General features: G+C 44.7%; 3 protein-coding genes across 11 annotated transcripts in view; all 3 read left to right on the top strand.

The window, feature by feature from the left end:
* Positions 1 to 10,106, top strand: part of anapc13 (anaphase promoting complex subunit 13) — a 250,307-nt gene that overhangs the window by 88,873 nt on the left and 151,328 nt on the right. The window lies entirely within an intron of this gene.
* plekha7a (pleckstrin homology domain containing, family A member 7a) overlaps positions 1 to 10,106 on the top strand; it is a 169,567-nt gene that overhangs the window by 38,046 nt on the left and 121,415 nt on the right. The window contains exon 1 of one of the 9 annotated variants that reach the window (XM_083762471.1): positions 2,658 to 2,696. The exons of the other annotated variants lie outside the window; for them this stretch is intronic. The gene's annotated coding sequence lies outside the window, so the exon portion shown is untranslated. Of the gene's footprint in view, positions 1 to 2,657; positions 2,697 to 10,106 lie in introns of those variants that run through there. 9 annotated transcript variants of the gene reach the window in all.
* The window catches only part of LOC310856928 (small ribosomal subunit protein uS15), a 152,560-nt gene that overhangs the window by 78,244 nt on the left and 64,210 nt on the right, over positions 1 to 10,106 (top strand). The gene's annotated exons all lie outside the window — the stretch shown is intronic.

Here is a 10,106-nt window from a genome sequence, read left to right as displayed (position 1 = left end):
TGAAGGGACAGACGCCCCCCCCCCCCCCTTCTCCCTTCACCTCTTCCTGGGGTCCGATGCTGTGGTGATACAGCACTAACATTTTGCTACATCATAAATACCTGTATGAGGAGATCTACAGAGTGGAATATGATTGAACTAATGGTGCATGCATACACTCACTTACATGTGAGCGAGTGTACTGTCTATGTGTGATTATACATGCTTAATGTGCGCGCGTGCGTGCGCACACACACGCCCGATATGATGCATCTGTTTAGTCATTTTAACCCTGACGTCCCTATTTTGGGCATGTCATTATAGGCAAAGATTTTTTATTTCTTTGGAAATATGTTCCAAAAAGAAATGTTTAAAATAGCCAACCTACAAGGTCACTCACTAGGCATGGCGATGTGACGCAATGTGCCACAATTTCCCTGTGACTTTCTCAGCAACCGGCTTTTAGGCAAAAGAACACTTATGTTAGTAATGTGGTATGACATTAGAAGAGAGCTGAAAGGAAAAAGCGCGTTTGAATCCAATTCTCCTGAAGTCGCAAAACATTTTTTACGCATTTTCAAAAGTTTGCCTTAAATGAGCGTGTCAATTGGATGGCGGTATGTGAAATGGGTGTGTATGGAGTTATTATTGCGGCCTGTGCGAGTGCGTGTGTGGCCGGAGGCGTTCTGTGCACACGCAAATCCTGAATGCTCACTTTAATCTGAGAGTGTAAGAATGTACTGTACCCAATTGTTTCAAAATGAACTTTGTGGGTATTTTACTGCGTGCATATATCAGGTGGTGATGGAGGGAGGTTGAGAACTTGGTGACTGAGTCACGCCAGGGCTCCACCGGGCGCGTTGCGTCTCCGTCGCGTGCGTCAAAAAACGAATTTTAATGGTGACGGAGACGCGACGCAACGCGGGCAGTGGAGCCACCCTTCATTGATTAAAAAGGCAACATTCTGTGACGCTGACGTGCCCGGTGGAGCCCCGGTGTCAAGCCTCAGTCTTCCAGGCAGGTCACTGACCTCTTGGATGATGAGCTGGCGTCCACTGTCCAGTCGCTGGGCTCCAAGCAGCACTGAGATCGCTGAGATGGTGACGAAGGTAGTTGTACGATGAAGCTGGGCAGCCTGTGGGCATCTGGTAATCAGAGAGAGAGAGAGAGAGAGAGATGCATTCTACATTCATCTTGCAAAACAACAACAAATGACAATTTAGAAAGTTCCAAATTTAGAAAGTTTAGACAACATTCTGGCAAGTCTGGGCTATTTTATACTACGGTAATTATATTTCACTGATCAGAGCATAGTCACCGAGTTATGGGCATTTGAAGCACAAGTCCAGATCGATGTTACTTCTTTTTAAATATACGTTTGAAACACAATTGGTGTTCTGAAACACACCTGCCCAGACAACTAGTCTGAAAGACAAATAACTCTATTCTTAACGTCACATACAGTAGGTCTGAATCATCATGACCCCTGTCTCTCTACACCTGTCTTTCCTGAAGAAAAAAGTCCATCTGCCTAATATTCTCTGTTTTCTAATTTGTGTGTATCCTCACTAATAATATTCTATTCTCTGAATCTGATTTGATTCATTTACAACTCAGCACTGTCCAGATGTAGCCAAATTTAAATGGACCTGCATATCTATAATAACAAGTGAGAACTTGTACCCAACACATGGCAAGAAACCCAAAGCCACAACAGCTACGTCACTATTGCAACACCCACAACACCATCTTACACACTACACCCACACACACTCACACGGCAGTGACGTCACACACTTACCTTCGCAGTGTTCGGGACCTATCTCCTCCTATCGCGCAGAACGCCAAAACTCAACACCACCCGCCAAACACTGGCACTGCCACCAAAAATGCCTCCCTTCCACACTCACGCCGCCAGTGCATTTGTTTACTACAACTCTGGGATGAGCGGCCGCAAAGCGGCCGCGAAATTCTAGTGTTACATTTGCACAATCTTAAGAGTTAAATACTTTACTTTATTGGTTTGTTTGGACGGGACAGAGCATTACAACATCACATAGCGTAAATACACTTTTCGGATTTAGCAGTGACGCTAATTTCCATTAGTCCTCAGACAGTTAACACTAAACAATACTAACATAACAGGACATGAGAGGACAGCATACAACAACATGATACATTTCAAACGCAGTAAAAGGAGAAAATAAGAAATTCTTTCTTCACAAGAAGAAAGGAAAGCATAAAAAGGATTAGAACTAATTACTAGGGTAGACCTACTCTAATTGTGGACTGAGAGTCGTGCGTGATCACAGAACTGGTTGTTTTTTTCACCACTGTTTCAGATGTCCTTTAAAAGCTGTGGAAGTGACATTTATAGACTAAACAGGCACTCTTGAAATGTGAACATGAACACTGAGGGGGTTTTACTGTGTACTGCTGTGATCCCTGGCTAGGTCAGGATTAGTTAATGATTACTTCACCTGTCAACACAAAGCAGCACACACTCCGCCCAGACGTTGTACCATCCCATTCCTCCACTACTTGTTTGTTTTTCTCCTCTCTCCCTATCGCATGCTCTCACGGCTGCTCTCACTCTCTGTGTACACTGCATTCCCTCGCTGATTTGACGAAACACTCCTGGCGCTATAATCCTGTGTAAGCCGCCAGTCAACTGGCTAGTCAGTCAGTCAGTAAGTTAGTAAGTCACACACGCTAAGGTGAGTGCAGAGGCTTCATTAGTGTTTGGCTGATTGGCGGGATGACTGTGTGTGTGTGCGTGTGCTTGTGCGTGCCATGCTGAAAATATTGACTGCATGTGTGTGTATGTATAATAATGCATGGCTGTGTGGGCAACTGAGCACACACACACAGATTTTGTGCATGACCTATTGATAATAGCACGGCTCATAACTCTAAGGTGGTCTTTACACGAGAACGGTGTTCTTAGAAAATGGCAAAATATAGTATCGTTTGCTGGTGTCCCTTTAGATGAGAACAGCGTTCTCTCGTCTCCATGTAAACGGGCAAAATGTTGAATCTGCTAAACTTGTGACATCATGGCTCACGTTGACTCGCAACGCATATGTTTTAGGGATGCGCCGATCCGATACTCGTATCGGAGATCGGCGCCGATCCAGGCTAAAATTCTAGATCGGGAATCGGTGGCAATGGGCCGATCCATTATCCGATCCAGTCAGATGCCGCTCCGTTCTCCCGTTGGAACTTGAGACATGCTCCTTCCCAGTGCGCACACACAGTCAAACAGCCCCCTCGCTCCCTCAGCCCTCTCCCTCCTGATCCTCGAGGGAGAGGAGGGGCTCGGGCTGCGCTCAGTCACTGTGCACTACACTAGTCTGTCTCGAGTCGTTCTGTCACTTCTGTCCCGGGTGTCCCCCCGCTGTGTTCTTAACTTTTTTAGCAGGTCGCTCGTATTTCTTTATGTAAGATAAAGAATCCGATGAACACGGAGAGCCAAAGAGGACAGTTGCCAAAGCCTCCATTCAATTACATCCTACTTGTTGTTGCTGTTCCTCATGTTAGCGATAGCTGCTAAAGCTATCAACAGTAGCCTACCTACACAACATTGCTAGGCTAGCAAGCTAACGTTGCAGCAAAGGGATCGTTGGTGTGTGTGTGTGTGTGTGTGTGTGTGTGTGTGTGTGTGTGTGTGTGTGCGTGCGTGCGTGCGGGGATTCCGAATATTAAAATAATAATAGTAGTTTGAGTATGCTGGCCCACAGTAGCTACAGAATGTGCGTAGGGAGAGGGAACATATGGGGCTAATGCTGGCAATGATGCATTGAATAATATCTGAATAGAACATTAACTAGAGTTATAAAAGGAATAGAAACCAAAATGATGTGGTTGACTATCGTCAGAAATAAATTAAATTGTGGTTGTGCTTTACAACTTTCCTTTTATGTGTAGGCCTAGCTGGTTTATAATCCATAGTTACTATGTATAATAATAATAATAATAATAATATACATAGTAACTATGGATTATAAACCTAAAATAATAATTATTATAATAATTATAGGCATAATATTATTATGCATAGTAACTATGGATTATAAACCAAAAATAATAATTATAGGCATAATAATAATAAAACCCCCTAGTGGCCAAAGACGTAATCTGCGTATTAAATCAATAAAAACTATGAAAGTGCATAATACTGCACAGCTTTTATTTGTACTTAGAATGTTAAACCCTCAGAAATCGCCGTGGTTGACCAATATTATTAATCCACGTGTTAATAATATATTATATTTTTATATATAATATAATAATGTATTAAATACATTACATTATACATTAGACATAGGGTATCGGATCGGTACTCTGGATCGGCAGATACTGGACCCCCATGTATCGGAATCGGTATCGAATGCCAAAAAGCCGGATCGGTGCATCCCTAATATGTTTATTACATTGATGCAGAGGCGTAGGTGATATTTGGAGTTCCTAGAATGAGCAAGCACTCCCTCGCCCCGCTCATCCTACACATACAAATGTACTGTAGCGACTATAGTGATGGCGAATGTTAACCATCATGTACACAAACACAAAAAGTATGGCATGGCATGCACAGTACAACATGTGCGTCTCCATGTAAAAGGTGAATAAAAACTGCGAATGCGACAGGGACTTTTATCTGGAGACCGTCTAAAAGTGGCATGAATCATAAAAACGGAGCTCTCCATGGTTTTGTTCAAAACGTCAATTTTCTGACTTAACCAATCATCTCGTTTGGAATGTAAATGCTAGAGAGAGTTTAGAGCGCGACGTAATAATGGAAGATTATGTCTCCCAGTTTTGGGGGGTAATGGAATGGCAAATGGAGTAAAATCTGCCTCATCTGCTGCAGGGCACTCTAGCGCCTTTATTTAGAACAATTGACGATTAGATTCAATTGGCTGTTCAAAGACCATCTGTGGATTTGATTTGGATAATAGCACGCAGAGCAGAGTCGCTGTTTAATAACATAAGCTTATGCTTCATTGAAATCATTTAATGTCTGTTGTTTGGCATGATTTTCCGGCACGGCAGCATTTCTGTGGCATTTCTGTGGCATTTCTGTGGCTGGCAAAAGTCATGTGTTGGATAAAATGAAATGCACCACCACATCTTAAGTTAGTTATCAGTTGAACTGTGTGTGTGCGCGCGTGTGTGTGTGCGTGTGTTTGTGCGTGCGTGTGCGTGTGCGCGCGCTGGGCTTCCATAAGCTTTCTGTCAATCTGCTCTATCCATGCACTCCCTGCTGTGACACCTGATTCAATCCTTTTACAGCCCTGAACTGCCTCTAATACGCATACACACACACACACACACACACACACACACACACACACACACACACACACACACACACACACACACACACACACACACACACACACACACACACACACACACACACACTGGCTCTACAATTGCTTACATAATGTGTGTGCATGCGCATGCTAGGTATGAACATGCATTATGTGACAGTGCTATCCTGTGAACTCTGTTCAAAGCATTGAGATGAATCCAGTCTCTGTTCCCTCTGGTTAACTGTGTGAAGATTAATCTAGTCTCTGTTCCCTCTGGTTAACTGTGTGAAGATGAGTGTGTTAGAGCATTACATCGTGCTTTAAGGTGCAGAGCCGTGTGCTCAGAAATCAGAACTTGATCTTTGTCAAATACCTCCACCATTGACATGCATGAGGGAAATATGTAGAATGTAGGGATACAGACGTGTGGTGTGGATATCATGGCAAAGATGATGAGACAATACACACCACCTCGATGTAAACTAGGGGTTGTCAACCTTTTGGGGTGGGGACCGCGACACCCCCACCATACAAATTGACGCTCAATTAGATGGACGTGTATACACATCTTTAGGTCTTTTTCATTGATATATATTTAAAAAAATATATATATATATATATATATAACAAGTGAGAACTTGTACCCAACACATGGCAAGAAACCCAAAGCCACAACAGCTACGTCGCTATTGCAACACCCACAACACCATCTTACACACTACACCCACACACACTCACACAGCAGTGACGTCACACACTTACCTTCGCAGTGTTCGGGACCTATCTCCTCCTATCGCGCCCAACGCCAACACTCAACACCACCCGCCAAACACTGGTCATTGCAGTGCCACCAAAGATGCCTCCCGTCCACACTCACGACGGCAATGCATTTGTTTACTACAAACATTATCGCCCCAAGCACCCACACCTCTGGAACACTGTTGCCCTTTCACCACGCTAAATTCGCCAGGTCTATGCAAGTGAGCACAAATTACATGTGAGAAGATTCATTCACAAGCCCACAAATGCCATTCAAATGCCATTCAACACACACTACGACTCGCTTACAATTCGCCAACCTGGCAACTACTACCCCGTCTTTTAAGCCACTCCCCTGTGCTGCTCTGATCTCCGAGTCTCCCTGACAGTCCTGTCCGCAGGAGAAAAACACAAGGAAGGAGAGGAATTCTCGCCTCACGATTTCGCTTATTCCTTCTAAATCTCTGTATATAAAATATCGCTTACTTAGCGAATCTCTTAGTTACATCAACATTGTTCTTCCACAGTACTTGGTTTGTGCCAAACTATTACAATTACACCGTTCGAATTCGTCATTTCGCCTGCCGAGTACTTTTCATTGCTCACACACACACGCACACGCACACACACGCGCGCGCGCACACACACACACACACACACACACACACACACACACACACACACACACACACACACAGGAATAGCCATGCAGCCTATACACGGAGGCAGCGAGACAGGACGTTATAATCTTGAGTTTCATTAAATAACTGTCTTTCTACCAATATGTGGGTAGCCTACAGGGATTTACCCACGGAATGAATATATATATAATCATCTATACCAGGGCTGCCCACACTTTTTTTACTTCAGAGCTACTTTCAAAACGACCAGCTCATATACACACCAAATAAAACTATCATCCCATTGGTTTTTATTTTTGGTATTTGACTTTGCTACTGATGATTGTACGCAACAGCAAGTATTGCATTGTGTGTTTGAGCTGACAGGCCCTTTTTGATGTCAATCAATCTCAGGTCATCTCAAGCGGCAGATGCAAAAATCGTTTTTTTATATTAAAATTATATATATTTTTAGGGCCATGTCATGTGGTCTACCTGCAAAGCCTTTGTGATCTATACTGGTAGATCCTGTCAGATCAGCCGTTTTGTCGGTCAGCGCCAAAAATGCTCCCGACAGCATAATCGGAGCAAATACCGGGCAGTGTGTATGAGCCATAACGTGTTGACTACACTACACTAATAAGGACACATAATAATAACTAATAACCCATCCGTTACTACATGTGGAGTCAACTCCTGCAATTCCCTTCTTCCCATAGTGCGCGGCAATGTAACTCTGGGATGAGCGAAATTCTAGTATATATATATATATATATATTTTGGCCTTCCTTCACTGCACTGTAATGGCAGCGCGCTGGCATTCACTTGTTTACGGCTCCAAAATAATGGCTCGTAACTCCTAATGTAGTGAGCTCTCCATGGTTTTGACCAAAGGGACAATGTTCTGTCTTCATTTCTGACTTCAGCATGCCTCTCATTTGGAATATTAATGCTTCTAGAGAGACTTTAGCGTGACTATCGTGAGCTAAGAACGATTATGCCTCCTGGTTTTGGGGGGAACGGAAGGGAGGGGCTAAAATCTGCCATATCTGTTGGCACTCTAGCGCCTGTAACGCCTGTTTCTTATAATGTTTTTGAGGGGTGCTATCCCCTCTTATGCACAGCTTTGTGCATATTTGTCCTTTTGCTTTTATTCCCTGTACTTTATTGTTACATATTGTGTACAGGTACATCTAGGTAAATATATTGGTAAACACTGTGCGCCTTGGCAAACGGCCTTGCTGCTTTCAAAAACGCATTTCCCCCCCCCAAGTTGGTCCCTGTCCAGTGACTCAGACTCCGTCGCTTTGTTGTTCCCATCTCTGTCCGAAAGGAGGACGACCAGGCTGCTGTGTGTGGGACTGGTATCATATTGTCTCTCTCTCTCCCTCTCCCTATTCTCCATCTGTTTATCACTGGAGTCCTTTCAGCTCAGCCAGGGTCTCATGTTACTGCATGCAGGCAGGGCTAGGGCAGCACTGTGTGGGCACTACGGACGGCTAATCCCTGTCTTAATCTGAGACAGCTTTGTGTACAATCAATGAATGCACTGTTTACGCAAGGAGAGTTTGGGGTTAGCGATGGGAGGAAATGTATGCTAGAAAGGCTACGCATGCTCTCGTCCCACTAGATTCCCATCCGATTCATGCGTGTTTGGAGATTGCTGGTGAATCAGCAGTCTATGTGGCTCTGTTGCAGTTTTGTGACATTAGTTTGCCTCTTTTCTTGGAGCAATGTAAAGCAATGAATACAGTAACTTTAATGCTGACCGTGACATGTGTAAAGAGAGACAGATCTTTTTACCAGGGAAAACCGGGTAAAACCTTTTTCAAAGATTTAAGAAACCTATGCATTATAGTATTATAAACATGTAAGGTGTTCTCTTATATACAGTAAATCTAGCGAGGCAGAGCAGAACCTCATTGAATGCAAACGACCCACAAATCCATACCTCAATCACGCTGGCATTCTTTTGACAGTGATCTGTGCGGGCGCTGGACAATCCCATGTTTGAAAGTGCAGAGACACTGTTCTGTGGAGCCCAGATAAGTAGGACAAATGGAGCAGCCCAAACAAATTTCCACCGCATGTATTCTGCCCACGCTGGTAGCAGCACACAAGAAGGAAGGCCTCTGTCCTGCAGTCTGCAGTCTGCACGGTCCTAGGGGACAGAGCGTTAAGCGTAGGAAGGCCTCTGTCCTGCAGTCTCCACGGTCCTAGGGGACAGAGCGTTAAGCGTAGGAAGGCCTCTGTCCTGCAGTCTCCACGGTCCTAGGGGACAGAGCGTTAAGCGTAGGAAGGCCTCTGTCCTGCAGTCTCCACGGTCCTAGGGGACAGAGCGTTAAGCGTAGGAAGGCCTCTGTCCTGCAGTCTCCACGGTCCTAGGGGACGGAGCCCGTTAAGCGTAGGAAGGCCTCTCCTGCAGTCTCCACGGTCCTAGGGGACAGAGCGTTAAGCGTAGGAAGGCCTCTGTCCTGCAGTCTCCACGGTCCTAGGGGACAGAGCGTTAAGCGTAGGAAGGCACGAGGAGAACCAGTCCCATTATCCTCCAGGGCCCAGTGGGAAGAATCAAGCCCTTGCTTACATGACTTGGCAGGCTAAAAGCGCCACTGTTTACCTGCAGTCTGACGGTGTGTTCTGGAGTGCTAGAATTGACTAGCATAATTTATTAATTTGTTTGTTACTACACTACAGAATTGTAGTGCAATAATTATGGGTCATCTTTTACAGCGTTCCACTCATTTCTGGTACAGTGTCCTGTATTGTATGCGATGCATGAAAATGTCTAGGGCTGGAACTATGTATTATTTTCTCAGCGACAATTCTGTCCATTACTTTTTGGTTAAGAAGAAGAAGCACATTTTTGTTTACTGTGTGTGGGTGGCACTGGGTGCATGTGTGTGTGTGAACTTGCACACAGGCATTGACCATTAGCATACAAAGACAGTGATGAGCGCCATTTCTTTCACTGTCTCTTTATTAGCATTTTGGGAATTCTGTGGAGTTAGGCAGTTACTGCGCAGATTCTGTTGTCACAGTTACGCTCCCCGCAGGCTATGGGATCTGCTTTGCTGTCATGGTTACGGTCCCAGCCGGTGGGTGGACTTAGCTTCGGGGCTGCAATGCACACACCACACCGCACAGAGAATAACGGTACAGACTAGTGCTACAGTTTGAGTTATGAGCAACAGCACAGCAGTGTTTTATGAGTAGGGTGCATGCTTTTGTTCCGACATAACATTGGTCTGAACCACAACCTACCTCAAACCCTAACCTAACCATAACCGCAAGCACGGAGCAGCGCATCCCTCACCAACCTTAATCCGGTTGTTTTAACGCATCCCTCACCAACCTTAATCCGGTCGTTTTAACGCATCCCTCACCAACCTTAATCCGGTCGTTTTAACGCATCCCTCACCAACCTTAATCCGGT

The sequence above is a fragment of the Protomyctophum parallelum genome (assembly GCF_964188405.1).
Source record: "Protomyctophum parallelum genome assembly, chromosome: 4".
Lineage (NCBI taxonomy): Eukaryota > Metazoa > Chordata > Actinopteri > Myctophiformes > Myctophidae > Protomyctophum > Protomyctophum parallelum.
Note: the sequence above shows the minus strand (reverse complement) of the source record. Positions and strands in the feature narration are given on the sequence as shown.